The following is a 25000-nucleotide window of genomic DNA, read 5'->3' as shown; positions in this document are numbered from 1 at the left end:
AACACTTTTGTGCTGGGCTTTTTTGATTAAGATCAAAGGTCTGTTGTTAATAGATGCTGTTCTTAGCTTTTTACGATCAAAGTGTATTATCTGTTCTTACTACATGCTGTACTTATGTTTGTAACTTTTTGATATAAAGTGGGGGATCACTGTTCTGTATTAATTTAATGTAAAATGATCACCCACTTTACAACCAGTCAGTCTCAAAGCAATTCAAGTCATTCTCCAGATCATTCAAGTTGCTTTTGAAGGATTCCAGTTTTTTTAAGCATTCAAGTCATTGTTAAGGTCATTTAATTCATCCTTAAGTTCATTAAAGTCATTCTAAGTCATTTACTTTTTATTTATTTAAGTTATTTCAGCCCATTTTTGGTCATTTTTGTTTATCTTTAAGAATTTCATGTCAATCCTACATTCACGCATTCAGTCATTACATTAGAGCACGCGACTAATGGCTATCGGCTTTGTTTGTAAAGATGTTACCATTACGCCAAATGGTATCGATAACACATTAAACTATAAAGAAAAAAATTATGACGTAAAAGTCAACAATAATGGTGTTATCTGATACATAATATATTGTTCTAGGCTGAATAGAGATTTCTTTTATGGGAATTGCTCAAGAAAAAGCATGAAGCCACTTGATGTGAAGAGCTAAAATAAATTACTACTTCTAATTACTTACCAATGATGAATGTTAGACGGAATAGATTTTGGCGTAGACAACAGCAATTCTTCTCTCTTTGTCAGAACCATGCCTCATCGAATGTGAGGACTAAAGGACAAAATAAGGGAACCTTCTACTCTTCGATTAAATCGGATACTGTAAAGTTTTACTAAAGTTCATATATATATATATATATATATATATATATATATATATATATATATATATATATATATACATAAAGTAATGGCCAACGTGTGGAAAATGTATATTTAAAAGAGTGAGCTGCCATAACGCATTTCAAGCTTTTATTAGCTCTCTTCAGATGTTTTAAGATTTTTACTTAAAAGTTATATATATATATATATATATATATATATATATATAAAGATATATATATATATAAAGAGAGAGAGAGAGAAAGAGAGAAAGAAGGATATAAAGGCAGAAAGAGGAAAATAGAAAATATGCTAGCTAGCTAGATGGATATATATATATATATAAAGAGGTAAGGTTTATATATATATATATACATGTATATATATATACATGTATATATATATATATATACACCTTACCTCTTTATATATATATACATATCCATCTAGCTAGCTAGCATATTTTCTATTTTCCTCTTTCTGCCTTTATATCCTTCTTTCTCTCTTTCTCTCTCTCTTTATATATATATATATATATATATATATATATATATATATATATATATATATCTTTATATATAGGCATATATATATATATATATAACTTTTAAGTAAAAATCTTAAAACATCTGAAGAGAGCTAATAAAAGCTTGAAATGCGTTATGGCAGCTCACTCTTTTAAATATACATTTTCCACTCGTTAGCCATGACTTTATATATATATATATATATATATATATATATATATATATATATAGATATATATAGATATATATAGATATATATAGATATATATATATGGGGGACGAGAATAATGGAAAGAGTATTCCGACGGGATAAAAAAAATATACAAGCATAATTTAAATCATTCCAACGACTTTTTTTCGTTCTGAAATAGAACAAACTCATACATTTCACACATATATATTTCAAATATTGTACTGGTGTTTTATTTTCTTCAATTTATTCATTCAGAAGAAGTCTTACAATAAGGATGAAACGTTGATGCAAAGATAACGTGGTCTGTTCGTTTTTCATTCCTCTCTCTCTCCCTCCATCCCTGTTTCTTTCTTTCTCTCTCTGTCTGTATATATACATAATTCCCGATTACTATTTTCCAGAAGTAAAATAACCAGTGAAGTTTTAACGAGCCTAATACAAGAATGTGCAATACCGAAGAAATGCAAGATATATCTTAATACTTATTTTACATAAGCATTAATATGTTGCTACACATTCATGAGCATGTTTCGGTCAGCCAGTTACTTTTCCGTCTTTCTCACATATATTAAAGACCATTTCTTATTATTAATGACATGTAATCTTTCCTTCTGATACTTTTATTGTTTAATCGATGAACTCCTGAATATTTTCATCACGGATTAAGTTTTTATACAAGCAACATCCCGTGAAGAGATATCTAGTTACCATTTACTAGCTGACCGAAACATGCTCATTAATGTGTAGCGATATATTAATTCTTATGTAAAACAATGTTAGTTTTTCTCGTGAAATAACCAAGCTTTCTTACGAGGATAAAAATGCCCAAACCTTATTAGGGTTCAAAATAAATACCTACACACAATGTGTGAGAAAGCAGATAAATTGAAAACATTTATTGAATGAAGAAACAAAGTTCAAGGCTGCTTGCAGGCACATGTGTGACAATTTGTTCAAGGTAGCGGATTAATGCTGACATGGGTCAAACGGCACACATGAATTGCGTTGCAGCATCAAGTTGATGTTGGGAAAGCATATGCAGATGGAAATATAAAAACAAAACAGAAAAGACGAATGTGCTTTTAATCATAATAGATGGAACCTCTAAACCTGACGTCATTTTATAATCCCCCCCCCTAAAAAAATGAACAAAACAAGTATAATTTAGCAGATCCGTTTTCGTTTCAGTTTTGTTCGTTGTAAAATGAAACTCTGTGAAACCACACACACACACACACACACATATATATATATATATATATATATATATATATATATATATATATATATATATATTTGTAGAAACATATTTTCTTATAATATATACCAATCCTTGTTTTAGAAGCTCAATATAATTACAGAGCTATAATAGAGAATAAATGAAAAAGAACTACATCTTGAAATTCATGATGGTTGCCACCTTATAATTTATTCCTTTAATTCTATTGACATTTAGAATTCTTGACAATTCTTGAAATTGGTTAAAGGGAAAATTATTCCCAACTCGCATTTAGGTAAAAATGCACTTTCGTAAATAATTGAATTCATTCAAAACATATCGCAAAAACAAAAATAAATAACTAATATTTTCCCCCGATTTTTCTGGATATCTTTTCGATTCGCCAAGCGACTTTATATTTCCGTCGGCATGTTGTATAAAATGGCGCCCAAAAGTTTTTGTTCAGCCGTATTCTACTCAAGCCTTTTCTATCGGTGTGCCCGATTATCATCAGGAGCGGTTGTTGTACTTGTCGTTTTCTTTTCCTTTGAAGCTTAGTGTATTTATAGTTTCTTTGCTTTTTATAAGTCATACTTATAAAATATATATTATCGCCTAGTATATATATATATATATATATATATATATATATATATATATATATATATATATACATCCTTCATCCACCTTTAACCAATAATAATAGGTTTAAGTACAGTGAAAGAGTGGGGAAATTACTAATAGTGGTTTCATTTTAACAAGTGTTTTTCGTGAAAGTTTGGCAAGGGGGCATAGACTGGAGCTCAGACGAGCACTTCGCATGAAAATAACGATAGCGCAGACATTGGTTCGCAACGTCTTTTCTCTAGGAAAGGGGTTGCAGGGAAGGGAAAAGGGCATCCCCCACTAGGCTACAAAATCTATTTTGAACTTTTTCATGACAAGATAAGTTCTTTCTAGCAGCTCCTGTCCAGATGTGGCAACAATACTCCATCCTTGGACGTACTTAGCTCTTATACAGGAAGAGAGTTGCATCAGCGGTGAGGTGTTTACTGGAGTGGTAGAATGATCAACCGTGTTTCAAGCGAACGTGGAAACGGATTTGATGTATGTGCTTTATTTTAGAGTAGGAGTAAAGAACAGATCTAGACGCTTGTCAAAACATGGAGCCTCAGCAAGACGAGAGCCATTCATTTTAATTGATACCAGACGGGGGTCAGAGCGTTGATGATGTTAAGATAAAAGCCTGGTTTAGGATGCATTAAAATTAACCTGCCACCTCTTTCCCCATTGCATCACGTGCATCAAACGTGATCAAAGGAGAAGTATCAGAGGGGATTGTGTTAATAAATTGATTTCTCTCTAGGTAAGCATTGTTTAGCTTCTTTCTTTCTTTTTTTTGTTAAAATTAAACATATTCACGTTATTTTCGGCTAGTGAACGTTTGTAAAATCTTGTTGAAATAACACAGGGACTTTATATTTATCGTGATTACAATTGCTCCAGTGTGTATCCGTTGATATCTTATATGCTTTTATACAGAGTGGTGTGGTTCTCGGTTGATTAATTATGTCTGTGTCGGATATATACTCGAGAGTCAAAACAATGAAAAGAATATGTTGTTGTCATAGCCCTAGTGATTATATGCACCAAAGCATGATGAAGAAAACACAAACAGATTCTACTCCTGATAAAAGTCTTATACAACCGAAATTTTGAATATAAAGAAATTAATGTTTATCAGCAGAAATGAATTTTGCGTTATAGTTGCTTGTATAGAAAGAGAAAATTTACTCAGTAACGTTACGCGACCACGTGAGTTCCTCCTGATTGAACGGTGTAAAACCTTGTTATTGAAACAACATAGGAACTTTAATTTTTCGGTGTTTATATGCCACAATAAATTATGAATTAAAAAATAAATAAAACTTAACATACAAATTCTACTCCTAAAGAAGGTGTTATATCATCGAATAATTTTACAGTTTTTAATTTTTTAGATGAGGCTGATTGTTTTGTATTATTTGTTTTGATCGGACTATGGTTACTAGCCCAGTATATATAATTTCGAAACAATCTACGGAGCCAGTAATTTTTTTCCAAGATTGCAATCAACATGCGTGATGAAGGGCGACAGTTACATCGACCGAAACGTTGCACAAATAACACTCAAGTTGAGAACAATAATCCTATCAAAACAAGTAATTAATTGAATAATTTATTATATGAATATCACTTGTCTGTTTAAATGTATGTATGTATTTATGTACGTATGTATGTATGTATGTATGTATGCATGTATGTATGTATGTATGCATGCCTAAAACTTTCGACAGAGACGACTGACTTGTACAGAATTGGTATCGTTTTGAGGCTCAAACCTTCGAACGACAAATATCGAAAAATTGGCTAAAAACATTTGTTCCTTCACCCTCAGTTGGGCACTTTTCTAAAAGGAGCAGTCGCGTTTTCCGCCGATATTTTCGAAAGTCATCCCCTCATTTCGATTGACTAGTCTTAATTTAAACCTTCGGCACTTCCGGATGGTCCATGGCCGCAACGACAAAGACGTCATTTTTTTTCAGGTACTTTTCACCTTTCGCGGTACGGACTCGAGCCTGACTGTCTACTACAACTTTCTTTTTTTGTTTTGCTCAAAAAACACCTCCAAGCACCCGGGCTAGTTTGTATATAAAAATAAGCGTTTATTCTTTCAATACTGCGTTGTACTGGCTTTCTAAAATCATATTCAAATTTAAACAACGCGTTATAAGAGAAAAAATTACTTACATATGTACATCTTTTCGTTGTCATTGAAATGTGAAATCGTCCGTTTTTCAATGAAATCGATCAATTGTCTGCTCTAGTTGGGGACCCATTGCAGTGCACCTGGATTAAGCTACACATGTCTCCTCGCAGTGACTTAGTCCACTATACATTTTAATCTACAGTACACAGTAGAGATCCTATTGTTGATTTTATAAAATTTTATAAAATATAATGAGTGGAATTTAAGTTTTAAAATGCAAAAGTCGATTATGCTTCTTTTTTTTTTACATAGGCATCACCACATTATCAAGGCCAAGAGGCCACTCAAGGATAAGGGTTAAAGAGTGTACAGTAGAAATTGGACAATATAGTAATCATTAGTAATGAAAATTTGGTAAATTTGATAACTTATATGGAACGGCTCATCAAGAACGTGTTTACGTTAGACTTGAAGACAACCATATTGTAGTAAGCCGGAAAGCAGGAAAACGGAAGACAATTCAACAGGCGTGCAGTTCTAAGTAAGAAGCTTTGTTCATGGAATCTACGTTTAGGTTTAGGCACAGATAAAGAGTGGGGGGAATTATAGACAGTGTTTACAGCTAGATGAGTGTTTCTTATGGAAGTTTGGCAAGGGGGGACCATAGATTGAAGCTCAGTCGAACACTTTCCATGAAAATAACGATACATCAGAGACAAACTCGCAACATCTCTTCTGTGAGATAGAGGTTGCAAGGAAGAGAAAAGGACATCTCCTACGAGGCTACGAAGTCTATTTTGAACTCTATCAACTTACTGTTGATTTTATATGTCGGACCCAATGACCTCGATTCAAACTGTTCTAAATGCATTGCTTCTACTTTACTGACTGGTACGTTACTGTTTACATGTATGACCCAAGGCAAAATCCAATAGCACAAAATAATCAGTTCAACTTCAAAGATTGTTCAAATGCAACTTTCAGGATAAAGAAATACAAAAACACGAAAAATACAAAAATACACGAAAAAATGACATTCGATACTATGGTCTGAATGTTTTCTTGTTTTCATTGTGGTCAAACTGGTCAATGACATCATCAAAAGATGTTTGCTTCGTAAGTTCGTTTTCAATAGACAACACAGCTGCTCCGACAGTTTCGACTGGCTCATGTTTGACTGGAGGTAATTTTGGATAAACGTCTTTCACAGGATGAATCAGAAACAACTGAAATGCACTTCTGATGTTAGGCTGTATAAGGTGTTGAATTTGATCAAAACACATGTTACTTCTTTCATTGGATTACTTCGATCATCGATTATTGATACTTATCGAAGATGTTCTGAAAAAAAACGATATAAGAATAATGACAGGAACATAAAGTATCTTTGTGTGAAATTTCATAAAAATCGACCCAGAAGTTTTTGAGTTCATAGGGAACAACCTCACGCCCCACACACGTATATATACACATGCAATGTTCCTTTTGTATATATATATATATATATATATATATATATATATATATATATATATATATATATATCGTCGTCGGCCAATTTCTCGTATCCGAGAATTTCAGTTTCCCCTTCCCTCAGTGCTTGGATCGCAAATGGCTTCTCAGAACAATCTGAGCGTGGAATTTGCTTGGGCAGAAAAGGCAAGCAATGCTTGGCAGGGGGCGTTGTTGTTCAGCACAATTTTTTCGTGCCCGCCCCTTGATCTCCACCAGTCTTCTTCTTTCTGTCTCGTATCCTTTGGTACCGTGTATGATGGATTGGCGCCACAGGCACCGATCCTGAGATGTTGTTTCTCAGATGTGAAGATCAAATCCGGTGTTTTTTAGGGTGGATTTGAGTTGGTCCTTATATCGCAGTAGAGGGCAGCCGATAGGTCTTTTTCCTGTCGCTAGCTCCGAGTATAGGGTTATATATATATATATATATATATATATATATATATATATATATATATATATATATATGTATATATATATATATATATATATATATATAAATCCTAATAAGGAAATAATATATATGTATATATATTATTTACTAACTAGGATTTCTCACAATGGCCATGATCAGAGATTGCTCACTGGCAAAAACCAGTGGTGTTCCTAGGACTGTGGGTGACAAGAGTCTCCTGAGATTTTCAGTAATCCTCACTTCTTTTGAGAACGTTCGCAAATAAATTTGCGCTATCGCAACAACCGCTTGCCATTTATTTCTCGCTAACAATGACCATTGGATTTGACTGGAATGTGGGTGTCGATAAGTCTCTCCAACGTCCTAGTTAGCTCCGCACTAATCCAGTTGAAAGTCTAGTAACTGCTTGCACTCCTCTGTCTTTTCATCGTCTTTGACTCCTTGACTATTTGGCGGGGATAGGTGAGGTGGAGGAGAGAAAATGGGCAGGGGGTAAGGGAGATGAGAGGGTGTATGGGAAAGGGAGGGAGATGGGAGGGGAGGGAGATGGGAAATGAAAGGAGATGAGAAGTGGAGGTAGTAGTTAGTCTACAACTTCGTAGCTTCGGTTTTCTTGATTTGACATTTGCTTTATTTATCTTGCATTTTCCATATGTCCGGTTGGCGATTATTTTTCTTGTAGATTAAGTTCCGTATTCGAGGATTTTCTTTAAGATTTGAACTGTTTTCAGTATGACTGTCCATTACATCGTTTGAGCCTTCCCCTTGATTCCAATTTCTCCTGGTCTTGTTTCTAAGTCTTTTAAAACTGTTTCTAACGATCCCATTTGTATTATGTTGATTTTCTTCAGGTTCCATATTCCTTTAAGTTCTCTGTCAAGTTCCGCATATTTGTTTCGCTTTTCTTTCGTTTTTCTGTTCACACTTTGAACTACTGGGACGGCAAAATCTACAATTTGACAGTTTCTTTTTTTCTTGTTGATTATTATGACGTTCGATCTTCTGGCTTTGATGGGTTTTTCTGTTTGTATTTCCATATCCCAAACGATTCTGTAGTTTTCATTTTCCAGTGTAGTCTTCGACTTGTGTTTGAACCATTTGTCTGCGTGTTCTACATGCAGGCGTCTGCATAACTCATAGTGCACTGCCTTCCCCCTGCGCTCGTGTCGGTCATTGTATTCTTTCTGGGCTAATTTATTTGTTGTTGTTGTTGTGATTATTATTATTATTATTATTATTATTATTATTATTATTATTATTATTATTATTATTGTATGCTGCTGCAAGCTTCATTATTCCATGGTGTTTGCTTGACATTAGTCCAAGTGATTAAACAGGTGGGATTTGTGTGTGGCACAGTTGGTTTAAAAAGAAAGAAAAAAATGGGGCAAAGGGGAAAAGGATACATATAAGAATCAGGAAGAAGAAGGAGGAGGAGAAAGAGGGGGAGGAGGGAGGGGAATAAAAACTGATCAGACTGGATCTTGTTGCTCTTCGCAATTTTCGCTAAAGTCCCGCATATAAATTAGAAAATTATCCTCGGCCATGTCGGAAGTGTCCTGCGCCAGCCGACCGGTCGTCTCTTATAATTATTATGTTTGTAGAAAATGCGAAAAATTGCGATTACGTCCGAACGATGGTGTCAAATCCGAGGTATTTCCCGCATAGTACAAGATTGGTGAATAAAACGCTCCGGCAACGCAAACAAATCTCTATGTATATATAATTGGCAATTTGTTCGTGCATGTGTCTGTTGATCTGTGTGAGTTGGTTCGTTCCCTATGACTTCCAAAACAGCTCACACAAATATACTTTATGTCTTTTGGGAATGTTCTTATATTGGTTTTGTATCGAGATGTATCAAAAAAGTATCTATACTCAGCAAACGAAAAAATCTGATAAAAGAAGAAACAGTCCGATTTTATACCAAAGTTAATACCTTTATACAGCCTACCATCACAGGTGCATTTGAGAAGTTAATCATCGCACTCGGAGAAGGGTCTGCCGTATAAAATGTACAGTAGATTCTTTGATAAGACAGGGGCGCGTTCAAAATGAATGTTTCTGTTTAGAGCTCAACTGAATTATAATATTAAACTTTAGCATTTACTAGTTTTATTCAAGCCATTATATAAAAATAATTTCATAAAATGATTAGTTCTCTACAGTGCAATGTAGACTGCAATATATTGTTCACTAAGTCATTGTGGGAACCCATCTTGAAGCTTTTTCTCGGTGAAAAGCAATGAGTCCTCGACTAGAACAAGCAATAAATCCATTTAATTAAAAAATGATCGATCTCACAATGTTTGAAAATAAAAGTATTGAAGGTGTAGGACATTCATTGATCCCCATTCAATCCCGGGCAAAGTCGGGTCACCTTGTTAGTTATAATATAATTGAACATTTCAACTTGGCATATTTGGAGTCAGTTTTATGCTCCAAAATTACGAAGCATATGTTTCAATGACATGCTTTGTATGTGAGTAAACGTCGTAGTACTACTGATAATATAATTGTACAAATATCACTAATTAGTAATACTATTAGTAGTTGTATGTACGGCGTAATTATGTTTACGCTCCGGTTCTAGTGAGATCATTGATGTTAAACGACGTTGAGCTTGACTAATACTAAAATTAGTGATTATTTAGGCTTACTGACTGCTGCATGCGCTCTCCGGTTATCTCGACATTTTTTTCAATTGACCTGGACCTCTACTTGGCACTCGAATGAGACAGTGTCAACTCAGGGGAGATTGTATATTGTCGGTGAGTAAGCAGTGGTGTATTAATTCATTATTACTAATATTACTGTAAAATTCCATAGACTAGATATTATCTATCCTAATCGATTTCCTGTTATCTCATTTAACGACTGAAATACCGTTTTATCTTACTGACACGTTGTAGTTTTCTCATTGACTAGCGACATATTTTGAGATGTGGCGACTTCTTCTCTCTTTTTGTGGCTAGAAGAACTGGGAACAATTAAAAGAACAGCAAATAACTCCAATACTTACTCTGTGGTTTTATTTACTGCTTAAACTAGCTTGCAGCAAGTATACAACAACCAAGTAAGCATCCACCAGAGTTCTGGGAGCTTCAAAAACGACGTACACTCAACTTGACGCTCAGCTCTAAATAAGGATGAACTTTTTAGCTTTTCAGCAATGTACTTTCTCTCGTGGCATATGTAACAGAGCGCCTATGAGTGCGGGTGAAAATATCAGCAGCAAGCGAAGGATAGATGGCTAGCGAATGTATTGCCAGTAGCTGCAGCCGCCGTTTAAGCACGTATAGAAATTGGCACGTTTGAGCGGGCTTGCATCAGAAGAAAAAGAAAATAATGACAGCACGTGATCGAAGGTGGAGTGTGCAGGATTGACATGTAGCTCTATGGTTGCGGCGAGAGATATTCAAGCTAGTGTAAAGATGGCGGGGTTTTGTTAATCTCGTGACTGACGAAATGAACAGTAAAAATAAAACAAGAAACATGTAAGTTTTATTATTTTTATTGTTTGTTCCCTTGCGACGGTACCATACGTCGTGGGGGGGAGGTTCTGAGAGAGGTTTGAACTATAGCGGCACAGTTTAAAAGTAACGGTCACGTAATGCTATATACATAGCTCTTACTCTAACTTGATCTGTAGTTGAAAATGACGTGGAATTTTCCATTTTTATACTAGATTTTAGACAACTAAATTATCATGTAATACTTTTAACATGAAAAATGTAAAATGATCTAGCATGATTATTCTTTTAGTATTTTAACAAGGATAAATGGCAATTCTTGTATATTGGCTTTACCAAATGCGATCTGATAGGCAAAAATACGTTTATTTATATTACAAGTAGAGTATGTAAACAATAATGAGGAGAGAATTCCAGGGTAGAACAATAAACGTGTCGCCCTAGAAAAGACATGATTACAGTTATGTTTGATGAAAACTGGTTTTCTTTTTACTTTTTTTTGTGTTGCAAACTATTTGCTAGTTGGCCAGTTGTGTACAAATACTAAGAGCAATAGAGGCCTTCTAAATTGTCTGGAAGTGACAAAATGTTCAACGGGCGAGATAGGTGATGTGCCGCTGTACAACATCAACATGCTCTCTACCGATCTAAGTTATGACAACAGGACCATTGCCAACACCCTCAAAATGCAACGCTGGATTACCACGAATAAAACGGACTTATCCAAGGTGACGAAAACAAAGTTTACGGACACGGTTATTGTCTTTGATGCGGTTTCAAGTGAAGGCCGCACCATGCGATCATATATCTTCCAAGTCGGCTTGACAGTCAACACTAAAGTGTACCTGGATGTGCTGAAGCGTGTGCTGATCTATTAGTGGAACCCGATGGCCGCTGGCAGAACTTGAGTTTGACAGCACGGCTCGCCACCGGCCCACAAGTCCAAAGAGACCCATGTTTGGCCCCAGGATGGGTGTTACAACTCCCTGGACTACTTTGTTTGGTCATAGATCGAGTACATCACCAAAATGACCTCCGACAAAACCAATACCAGCCTTATTGCTGCAACCCGGCGTGTACTCGCCGAGCTCCTGTCGACGCTTGAGGTAAAGATATGCTCCCAGTTCCGGACCCGTATCGAGGCGGTGATTGAGGCTTAAGACATCGACATTGCATAGATGTCAGCTCTACTATATAATCAAGTTACGTGAATTGATTTGTTCGATAAAAGTTTTAAAATAAAGTTGTATTAGTGTTATCTTTAGGGTGACACCTTTATCGTTCCACCCTGTATGAAACCATCGAAAAAATAAAACGATCAAAAAAGTGTCTGGTGACTTAGGAATTTTGAGTGTAAATATTAAGGTAAGAGTTAAAAAGGTTGTAACTTCCACTATTGTGAGAATCAGCTTATACGGTAAAAATGTAAGAAATTTGGAAAGAAAAGGAAAAGGTATATTTTCTGGACATACATATTAAAAAATCGGCCGCAGTGGCAGGGTAAACGAAATATAATGTAAACATCTTCTCTCAAAACTATGAAATCAATGGAAAACTGACTTTATTATCTAGATATTTGTTATCTTTAAGTTATTAATCATTCATACTTATTATGCAAGCGAAGAATTAGGCATCGTTGAATTAGTCTAAAGAGATTTTCAAGTCAAACACGATATGCGTATTGTTTGTTACGGTTTTTAACTTACATGAAATATACAGAGGCGTTCCCTTAGTGCAATTATTGATGATGGCGAGATTGAATGATGATCAACAAATATTCCACACTTGTATTGTCATCTCAGTAAAATTACTTATATTAGTATAGTGTAGTAAAATCACTTTTATTAGTGTAGAGTAGTGGTTGATCAGCAGAAACCAGAAGCTCACAGTATTAATGCTGGGGTCCATCAGGGGTCCATCCTGGGCCCAACTCTCTTCCTGATCTATATTAATGATCTTCCAAATCACATCCTTACATCATTCGTAGACATTTATTCTGATGACACTTCTATCTATGGTACCACATCTAAGACCGTAAACGACCAAGTTCTCTCCGATTCTCCCTCCTCTGATCTTGAACAAGTGGTCCAAATGGGGAAAGCGGTGACTTGTTACTTTTAATGCATCTAAAACCAAGCTTTTATCTTTACATCATCAACATTCTGATCCACATCTGGCATCAACTGAAATGAATGGCTCTCGTCTTGAGGAGGCCTCATGTTTTGACAAGCTTCTGGGTTTCACCTTACTCCTGATCTTTAATAGAACACATACACTAAATCCGTTACCAAGGTCGCTGGAAAATGGTGAGATCATTTTATCGATCCAGTAGATATCTCACTGCTGACGCAATTCTCTATCTATATGAGAGCCAAATACGTCCAAGGACGGGGTACTGTTGCCACAACTGGGCAGGAACTGCTAGAAAGGACTTATCCTGCCTTGATAGAGTTCAAAATAGACTTCGTAGCTTCGTAGGGAATTTCTTTTTCTTTTCTCTGCAACCTATTTCTCACAGAAGAGATGTTACGAGTTTTTCTCTAGGTTATCGTTATTTTCATGGCGGGTGCTCGACTGAGCTCAAATGTACGATTCCCCCTCACCAAACTTTCAAAAGAAACACCCGTCTAGCAGAAAACACTATCAATAATTACCCCACTCTTTATCTGTGCTCAAACCTAAAGGTAGATTCCATGAGCAAAACTTCTTTCTTAGAACTGCACGCCTATGGAATTGTCTTCCGTTTTCTTACTTTCCAGCTGACTACAATATGGTTGTCTTCAAGTCTAACGTACACAAGTTTTTGATGAGCCGTTCCACTTAAGTTAACAAATTTACTGAATTTCCATTACTAACGATTACTAGATTGTCCAATTTCTACTGAACACTCTTTAACCCTTATTCTCGAGTGGCTTCTTGGCCTTGATAAGTGGTGATGCCTATGAAAATTTTTTTTTTTCAATCTAATCAAGTGATTGCTTGCTCTAGTTGGGGCTTCAACTCAGTGCCCCTGGAGAAAACTTTACATGTCCCCCACAGTTATTTAGCCATAATACATTGCACTGTAGAGAACCTACTGTTGATTTAATGAAATATATTTATATAATAGACTGATAGATAGTTCTCTTGTCTTTACATGCATTATTCAAAACACTATAGCTGGCGCTTTTTTTTTGTTAATTATAAAATACGTAATTTTTTGTAATAACGTAGGAATATTTCACTAATGGCGATATGATAATTAAGTAAATAACTCTACTTTTAATTTAAATTGATTAAAACAGAAAGTTGTAATCTTTGTTTTCTTTGCTTGTTTGTTTTTATGAAAATTTGATTTTTAGGCTGCAGGATTTCGCTAGAATATCGAAGAAGTACCCAATAAATATCAGTCCTGTGTGGTGGTGAATTATTAGTTCGTGTTTTGTTTTCAGTTGTTCTGTAGTGTGACGCTTGGTCTGGCTAGGGTTATAAATTATGATGAAAGACAGTGGATATACAAGAAATAAATTTTTATATTACCTAATTATACATCCGCAAAGACTTTTTTCTTTTGCTAAAAGAATAAGAACCAAAATTCTTAGATAAAGGTATTTCAATGTTTTTCTTTTCAATTGAAAATAGATTTTTTTTGTTTTTTGTTTTTTGCTAACTACATCACGGATCGTCAGATGTTTTAGGCGATGTATTCGACAATAAAAATATTATGAAAACAGGGCGATAGGTTTCGCTTTTCATCCAGAAAGATGGTTGCTATTTTGGGGCAAAAGTGAAAACCTAGTATTTGAAGGTCGTCGAATTTTTATCTGTTTGTCAACTGTTTCACGACAGCACATGCGCGAATCGTTCACATGACAGTTTCCTTACATTAAGAATAAGTATATTTAAAAACATTTTTTAAAGATCTTGGCAAAATAGTCTAATAGGTATCGGAATAGACCCATTGTCTTTAAGTCTTGGTTTTAATTTAAGCTCGGATTTTTTAAATTTATTTACAAGAAGTGAACTGTTTAGATAAAAAAACATAATACTTCCACGCACATGCATCCGTTTTCGTATGAATTAAAATATAATACTCGTGCGTATTTTATAACTCGGAAACGCCGAGTGGCTTGTTAGTAGGTTAAAAATATGAATTTTACACACACACATCGAATGCCTACTGGAGAGAACGTGAATACCTACTAGACACTATCCTCGAATGCCTAAGGTTTCTCTGTACAGGGGTTTGTGAGGAAACCCTGCCTAAATATTAAAAATCACACAGTATTTGTAATCAGAATAAGATCTCCTTGGTCTGGTTAATCCACAGTAACTTTTACAAGAAATGGTTTACAGAGTTCAAGTGATATTATCTCAAGTTACGACACTAAGCTAGATATTCCAGTAAACGAAACGAATACTTGTCTAAGAACCCAGTAAGACAAAGAACCCATAAGAAAGCTATCCTATAACATTTAAATGGTAAATTTAGGAGAGGGAAGTATATATATATATATATATATATATATATATATATATATATATATATATATATATATTCAAAATGGCGTAATGGAAACACATTAAAGGTATTTGCATCTTCTCTGGCAATTTTCGGATTTTAATCACATTTTCTAGCTTTTTGTCGGATTTTATATAACTATAATATAAATATTATATTATAATATAAATATAACTATAATATAAATCTTATATTATAATATAAATATAAAAATAATATGAATATTGCAGCATGAAGAATTGATTATATTATGTTAATAATTTGAATTGTAAAAAATCTTAATGTTGCAATATTGTAAGTTATAAATTTATAATATTTTTGCTAGAATATCTGGTCTTTTTCTTTTCGAGTTTTTACAACGAGTCCTTTACTTTTCCATGTTTTAGTTGAACCATATTACTTTTCCTTCTCGCATTTTTCTATTGTAAACCCTGATTTTTCCAGTCTTCCAGTAACTTTACTTATTCTTTGTTTAATGTTAGTCTTATTTTCTATCCCCATAAACATAACATACACATATGTAATAACAATGCACGGCGCCCGTCTGCTTTCAATAAAATCCCCGTATTATCTCCCTTTCATACTTTAATTTTCTCTTTTTTACTTGTTACTTCTCTTTTCGCGAGAGCGGTGAATTGGTAGCAACAGTAGTCGCTGAAGTGACGTGGTTGCTAGGGAAACTAGTCATAAAAAACGTCGCTCAAGTACTTACGTTTACTTACGATTTTGAACATCAGTAAATTCATCAGAACCTCCACAAATATAATCCATTCTTATGAATGATTACAAATGAATTGAATCTGAGGAGGACCGCACCTTTCGTGCTGGACTTTGAGCCCTTCGGCTCAGAAATTCAAACAGGCAGTATGTCTGTCAGTGGAGTATCGAGTTTGCCTAAACCAAAGAAAGCTGATCATTATTATCAACTAAATATCAATACGTTCGTCCGTACGTCCGGTATAACAAAAAGAAAACATCATTATCGAAAACAATAAGAAAGGAGTAATCTCCCTTTTGCATACTCTTTATTAGTTAAAAATCATTAAAATCATTCCCATTCCGAAATTCTTTATTGCCATTATTACCTACTTATATATTATGCTAAAATGAGTTCTAATTCCAACACATTCCGGTGAAAACATTATTACCTATTTAAATGTCATGTCAAAATAAGTGAAACCATATAATTTTTTTTTTTTGGGGGGGGGGTCATGTATCTTTAACTCTACACAGTTTATGTGAAAACATTATTACCTACTTGCATGTCATGTTGAAATTAGTACAAAGTTCAACACATTTCAGGTGCAAACATTATTATATACTTAAATGTCTGTCGAACTATATAGTGATTTTGTTGATTATGGATCTTCTAAATCTACGCATTTCAAGTGAAAACATTATTACTTACTTGTCATATTGAAATTTGAACAAATTCATACCCATTACAGAATAAGACATTACAAATACTTGAGTATATTATTGAAATAAGTAAAATAATACAGTGATTTTGTTGATTAGGGATCTCTTGGATATTTCAGGTAGAAAACATTTTACCTTTTTTTTACACAGGCATCACCACTTATCAAGGCCAAGAGGCCACTCGGAGATAAGGGTTAAAGAGTGTACCGTAGAAATTGGACAACATAGTAATCATTAGTAATGGAAATTCGGTAAATTTGTTAACTTATATGGAACGGCTCATCAAGAACTTGTTTACGTTAGACTTGAAGACAGCCATGTTGCAGTCAGCCGGAAAGCAGGAAAACGGAAGACAATTCCACAGGCGTGCAGTTCTAAGTAAGAAGCTTTGTTTATGGAATCTACGTTTAGGTTTAGGCACAGATAAAGAGTGGGGGGGGAATTATTGATAGTGTTTTCAGCTAGACGAGTGTTTCTTGTGAAAGTTTGGCGAGGGGGGACATTTCAGGTGAATACATTATTACCTACGTAAGTGTCACGTCGAAACAAGTTAAATCATATAGTGCTTTATTGATCATAGATCTTTTAAATTGCACCGCATTTCAGGTGAAAACATTACCTACCTACATGTCATGTTGAAATTAGTACACATTCTAACGCATTTCAGGGTGAAAACATTATTACCTACCTTGTTCCATTTCGAAATAAGTAACATAATATAGTGCTTTTATTGATTAGTGATCTTTTACATTCCCGCATTTAAGGTGAAAAAAGTATTACCTACTTATATGTCATGTTCAAATAATTACAAATTCTCACGCATTGCAAATGAAAACATTATTACCTACTTAAACGCTATGCCAAAAAATAAGTACAATCATATAGTGTTTTTGTGGATTAAGGGTTTATTTAAATCTACGCATTTCAGGTGAAAACATTATCTATTTGAATGCCATGTAAAATTAAGTAAAATTATGTAGAGGTTTTGATGATTAAAGAGCTTTTAAACTACGCATTTCAGGTGAAAACATTATTACGTACTTAAATTTTATATGGAAAAAAGTATGAATTCTAACGCATTATAGATTAAAACATTATTATCTATTTAAATGGCATGTCAAAATAAGTAAAATCCTGCAGTGCTTTCGTTTATTAGGGATCTTCTAAATCTACGCATTTCAGACGAAACGTTATTACCTACTTACATGTCATCTAAAATATAAACGGCGAAAATCTGTTTAAATGTATGTATGTGTGTATGTTTATATGTCTGCCTAAAACTTTCGACGAAAGCGACTGATTCTCAGGATTATCATTTTGAAGCTCGACCCTTCGGACGACAAATATCGAAAAACTGGCCCAAAATATTTATCCCTTCAACCTCAACTGGACATTTTTCTTCATTTTTTTCGCCGATATTTTCGAAAGTCATCCCCTCTTTTTAATTTTCTAGCCTGGGCGCAACAGCAAATACTTCACTTTTTTCTCGCGTTCTTTTCCTCTTTCGCGGTACAGGTTCGAGCCTGCCTGCCTATTACCACTTTTATTTTTTTTTTTTGCTCAACACACACCTAAATAAATGTTTGTTTTTTTTACAGACAACGCCGAGCACCCGGGCTAGTGTTGAAATAAATAAAAAATTTCTACGCATTACAGACAAAACATTATTACTTACGTAAAAAAAAATTCTTTGTTGATTAGAGGTCCTGTTCAACCTATGCATTTCAGATGAAAGCATCATTACCTACTTATATGTGATGTTGAAGTTAGTGCAAATTCCGACACATTTCAAGTGAAAACATTATTACCTACTTAAGTACCGTCACGAAATATTTACAATCATAAGGTGCTATGGTTTAGGTTTCTTTTAAACATACGCATTTCAGGTGAAACATTATTACCTACTTAAGTACCGTCACGAAATACTTACAATCATAAGGTGCTATGGTTTAGGGTTCTTTTAAACATACACATTTCAGGTGAAACATTATTTCCTACTTAAGTACCGTCACGAAATATTTACAATCATAAGGTGCTATAGTTTAGGGTTCTTTTAAACATACACATTTCAGGTGAAACATTATTACCTACTTAAGTACCGTCACGAAATAGTTACAATCATAAGGTGCTATAGTTTAGGGTTCTTTTAAACATACACATTTCAGGTGAAACATTATTTCCTATTAAGTACCGTCACGAAATATTTATAATCATAAGGTGCTATAGTTTATGGTTCTTTTAAACATACGCATTTCAGGTGAAACATTATTACCTACTTACATGTGATGTTGAAATAAGTAAAATAATAGGATGCTTTTGTTGATTAGGGCTCTTTTTAAAGCTGTGCATTTCAGGTGAAAACATTATTATCTACTTACATGTCACGTATCAATTAGTACAAAGCAGTTTTCGGTAAATACAGAAAGTCTTATTTATTAAATACACGTGCAATTCAAAATGTCCTGAAATAATAAACAACTTGGGGCCATCAAAACTTACACAAGATCGCCCTGACTTTATATCACGTGTGTATCATGCACATCTAGCTGAACTTTAGAAAGACAATAAAGACAGACATGTACGGGGAATTCTATTTGCAAATGTTTATGCTATTACTTTTCTTTTTTAAAGGGCTACCACACTGCCACAAGATCATAATGCTGCCAGACCAGAATAAGTTCAGAACAGTTTAACAAATTGATGCAATTGTGTCAGCAGATATATCAGGTCCTGACGATACAGAGCTACATGATTTAGTAAAGTTACATGAATGTAATTGTTTGACTATATGGTACGAAATGTCTTACTGACGTGTGTGTTCCAAATCTTGAACCACCGTGGAATTTAACTGGCAATACGCCTCCCCAAGGTCCCAGTTTTTTGTACTTATCCTAGCGGTGAACTGGCCAGTGCTCCTTCCTCGGTTTTTCCTTCCTCCTTGACTACATGGCTGTTTTTTTTTAATTTTTTTAGGAGGGTGTCAGTGATGTGGATGGGGTGAGTTAGAGAACTTATACATGTGCGGCTTCAATGTTCTTGGTTCTATGTAGTGTTTCATGTTTTGCCTCTGCAGCAGTTTCTCTGGTCTGCACTTATTGCTCATGTGTGTTAGTCGTTATTATTATTATTATTATTATTATTATTATTATTATTATTATTATTGTCTATGCAGCTGTTGTGGTTTTTATGATGATGATGATGATCATCATCATCATCATCATCACTACGACTACCCCACTACTACCATCTTGTTTTTTTAATTTATTTTACAGTAAAGCAAATCAATTTAATAAGCGACCAACTCTTTATATTTTTTTTACACAGTGATCACCACTTATCAAGGCCCGGAAGCCACTCAGGAATAAGGGTTATTGCAAGTACATCACGTTAGTGTGGAGATTTGATGAAGTGTTTACTTAAGGGGGCGGTTCATTAGGAATTTGTTAACGTTGGACTTGAACACATCCAAGTTGTAGTCCGGTAGGAAGCAGGCAGACGGAACAGAGTTCCACAGGTGTGCACTTCTAAGAAAAAAGCTTTGTTCATGGAATCCGCGTTTTGATTTAGGCACAGATATAGAGTGGGGGAAATTTTTCACAGTGGATTCAGCCAGACGGGTGTTTTTCGTGAAAGATTGGCGAGGGGGGACCAGAGATTGGAGTTCAGACGAGCACCTGCCATGGGAATAACGATAAAACAAGGATATGCTCGCAACGTCTCTTCTGTGGGAAAGAGGTTGCAGGGTAGAGAAAAGGGCATCCCCCACTAAGCCACGAAGTCTATTTTGTACTCTGTCAAGGCAGGTTAGGCTGTTTTTAGCAGCTCCTGTCCAGATATGGCAACAGTATTCCATCTTTGGACGTACTTGGCTTTTTTTCATATTATCATTTTATTCAAGCGAAAAAAAATCTTTCATAGAATGAATACAGAAAATAGTTAACAGTGTCCCCCTCTTTACTGTTTAGAATCGTTTTCTAAATGTAATGTTATTTAAAAATAATGATTGCTCCCCCGACAAAAGGAGGGTGGACCTGTAAATTCACCCTTGTCCGTTCGTCCGTTCGTCTGTACGCATTTTTCTCAATAACTACGCCTTGGAATTTTTTTGAAATTTTGCACAAATATTAAACATATGAGCAAAAAAGTAACAGAACGGATTTTCCGGGAAAACTCCGGTTGCCCCTCCCCCAGAGGAGCCTTTCGAGTTAAAATGGCTAAATGTGACACTTTTGTGCTTATAAAAAGAAATGGTACCTGGATTTTTATAAAACTTTCTGAAATATTGTAACTAACTTATTTCTATATAATTTTGTTTGTCTATACTTCGCAATAACTCTTGCGTGTGCCACAGGGGCTCATTTAGGGCTAATAAAACACTCCATTTTTGGGACTATTTTACCATATTAATCTAAAATATTCTGTGTATGTCTATTTAGCAGTTTTGCATGGTGCCGAACTCAAATTTAAATACGTAAAGGCATTTGGGGCTAAAAGGAAGGGGGCGGCAAATGATGGACTTGGTCATTTCTTTTATGCATGGTACAGAACTCAAATTTAAATATCTTAAAGCCTAAAACTGCACCATTTGTTAATTTTCAACAGGATTTGTCGTCCTCTGGGGAATTTGCGGACTAAATGGAGGAGGGTAAATGCTGAACTTAGTAATTTTTTTATGCTTCGTTCACTGTGCTTTTACGGGGGACCATGCATGCTTCACTTGTTGGCATTAAGTTTGCGCTAGCTCTGTGGATCTTATTAACACAAAGTGAACCCAGAGTTATAGATTGAGCACCTGATCACAAGTAATGCGACAATTGTTCAGGTGGGCATCACCAGGATTTAACATGCATCTGGGACGTACTTTCACTTCGGATCTTAAATGTAAAATTTACATCAGATCCGTTGCTAAAGTCGCTGGAAAGATGGTTGGATCATTCTACTGCTCCAGAAGATATCTCACTCCTAACGCAAGTATCTCGGTGCAATAGAGCCAAATGTATCGTAAAGCTCTTTACTGTTGCAATATCCGGACACGAGATGCTAAGAGCACCATTTCCTGCTTGGGCGGTACAAAACTGACTTCAAAATCTGATGGGCGACGTCCTTTCTCCTCGTTGCTACCTCTTCCTCACAGAAGAGACGTTGTGAGATTATCTCTGGTTTATCTATATTTTTATAGCAGGTGCTGGCGTGAGCTTCATTCTATGGTCTTCTGTAAAACACGTACGCCTAATACAACCACTATTTACAATTTATTTTACTCTACAAAGTGTGTACCTAAGACAAAACGAACATTCCATGAACAAAGTTTGTATTTCCCAGAACTGCTCCTGTGCAATACAAACGGCGGAGCTGCTTCTCAGTTAGCATAACATTGTCGCTTACAAGTTTAACATAACCAAGTTTTTGTTGATCTGTCTTTTTAAATAATTAATTTCTACTCTATTTCTACAAATCACCGATCAACACGGTGTGATATGATAGAACACTTAATAACCCTTATCATTGAGTGGCTTCCTGGCCTTTGTAAGCGGTGAATTTATAGTAAACAAATTTTCTTTCAATGCTGACTCAAACGAAATACAACACGAGTGTCTTTACAGGTTATCACTACGTCTATGACAAGAGAATATTCTTATTATTGTTTCGATTCCCGAGTATATATCCGACACAGACACAGTTAATCAATCGAGAATCACATCACTATCTAAAAAAACATATAATGCATTAACTGATATATATTAGAGAGTCAAAATAATGAAATGAATATTCTCTTGTCATAACCCTAGTTATCACACAAGTAGGCCTTTTAACAAAAGAGTCCCGAGAAACGGCGGAGTCGGACTGCCTCATCCTCATCATATGCAGACTACATCAACAGATGCTGGCTTTGGTCACAATGATGTAATTCTAACGATTTATACCTTATTATTGTCATTGTGACAATTAGTTAAATTCCCATCTCAAATCATTCGATTATCTCACAAAGTCGACAAGCGAACGTACAGATTTGGAAATTAACCCGTACAAAGCGAACAATCAGTTGGACATTTGCTATGGAAGGCAATACATGTCATAATTGAATTGGTGAATCTATTGGCAAATTTCCTTGCGTCTGGGGAAGGCAGAGAAATGAATTAGATATGGCCGTGTTCGGAATAACTGACCATTTCAACTTTGCGTCAAATCCGCAAACGAAAAATCACACAAAGAGCATATAAATGTCTGTTCATGGATGTAGGTAATGCGTAAAAGCGTGTGGAGTATTTGGAAAATGGATGACACAATTTAAGAGGATTTTTCTGTATTTGTATTTATTTCTGGAAAAGCCTGGTTATAGATATTTATAGTTATGTATGCCCACCATAGCATACGACTTTCTTTTTCTTTCTCCCAACTGAACATTCACCCAGGCTTTGAAAGATGTTTACAGGCATTTGTTCATGAAAATCAGATATTCTATAATCGTCGATTTATCCTGAACAAGTCTAATAATTCCTGCTAATGTGGTGTTCTTTGTTTATTTTAATGAGGATGACAGCTTAGATTAGAACGTCGTCCAAATTTGAAGACTCAGAGTGAATCTACTACTACTACTACTACTACTACTACTACTACTACTACTATTACAACTTTTATTATTATTATTATTATTATTATTAATAAAATAATCAGATTCTAACGTATAAACGAATATATATCTGTCTGTCAGTCCGTCCGTTAGTCTGTCGATCTACGTATCTGTCTTCACATTTTCAAACTCTTCCGAACCTAAAAGTTGCAGAGCAGCGTTAGGGGTCTCAAATGATTGGATCTTTGACGCACAGTCCTTTTATGGTTCTTTAGCCGGTAAAACAAATTGTCTTAAGGCGGTCAAAAATGGGCCAGAATTGAAAAAATCGTTAAACATTTTGTACATTCATTTTTAATTTTTAATCAGTTTATATGCGTGTCACGATGGTGCAGTGGTAACGTCACCAGCTTTTGGTTTCCATTCTAACTGATGGCACCTAAATTTTATTTTTTTTTACTTTTGAAATCACGACTCTACAATGATATATGCGAAATATGGATGAATTAAAATATCATATTTAAGCGTATTTTACGCCAAGGCAAAGCCTCCCCCACGTCGCTCGTAATAATCAAAATAATAATGATAATATTTCTAACGATAATATTAATCAATATAATTAAAATAATAATGATAATAATGCGTCGGATATTTAGTCAACGAAGAGCGGGATTAGACGGGTTAGGCAACTCGAAGTATTAAAACCCGAACTCGACGTGAAAGGAAAACACAAAGAAACCATTACCTTGTCTGGTGACTCCTTCATGATTTTCTGGGTAAAATTATTTGAGAGTTGCCTTGTGTTTTACAGCGACAACTCGTCCTTGTGATCGTAATAAAAATGCAGTTTCCTTTTATCTTAGGTAACACGAGTGGTCGCTTCAGCATCCCCGATCAAATTGAACAAATATATAGAGGACATTGCAAAGGCTGCTACAAAGAAGGCGGGTTCCCTCTATCGAGCTTGAAGACTACTCACACCTAAGAGTATCCTGTACCTCTACAAGGCTACTATTCGCCCACGTATGGAGTATTGTTGCCACATCTTGGCTAGTGCATCTACTAATAGTCTCTCCCTCTAAGATAGGGTCTAAAAAAGAGTTGTCAATCTAATCGATTCCACTGTATCAATTAAGCTCCAGCTCCTGTCCCATCGCCGCAATGTTGCATCAATGTCTCTGTTTTACAATTATTTTAATGGAATGTGTTCTGATGAACTCTTTTCACTTGTATCCCTTCGACGCACATATCCTCGACAAATCCGCTTGATAAGAAAATCTCACCCCTTCACTGTTGATGTCCCTAAATGCCAGAAAACTTTCTATTCTGACACTTTCTTCCCTCGAACAGCTAGACTTTGGAATTCCCTTCCTGCTGCCTGCTTCTCTGGCGGTACTGATATGCAGAAGTAACAAAAACAAATATCTTGTAAATCTTTCTTAGACATGATCCCAAATAGTAGACTTTTACGTCCAAGTGGTGATATGCTTTGGAAAGAGTGAACGTGAGTAAAAAAAAAAAAAATAAATAAAATAAAATAAACTGCTTAAACACAAACGGGCAGTAAAGGTCACAGTAAAAAGAGAAGACCCG

The sequence above is a fragment of the Euprymna scolopes genome, chromosome 35 (assembly GCF_053919585.1).
Source record: "Euprymna scolopes isolate OS-2025 chromosome 35, ASM5391958v1, whole genome shotgun sequence".
Lineage (NCBI taxonomy): Eukaryota > Metazoa > Mollusca > Cephalopoda > Sepiida > Sepiolidae > Euprymna > Euprymna scolopes.
This window is presented reverse-complemented; position numbering follows the sequence as displayed.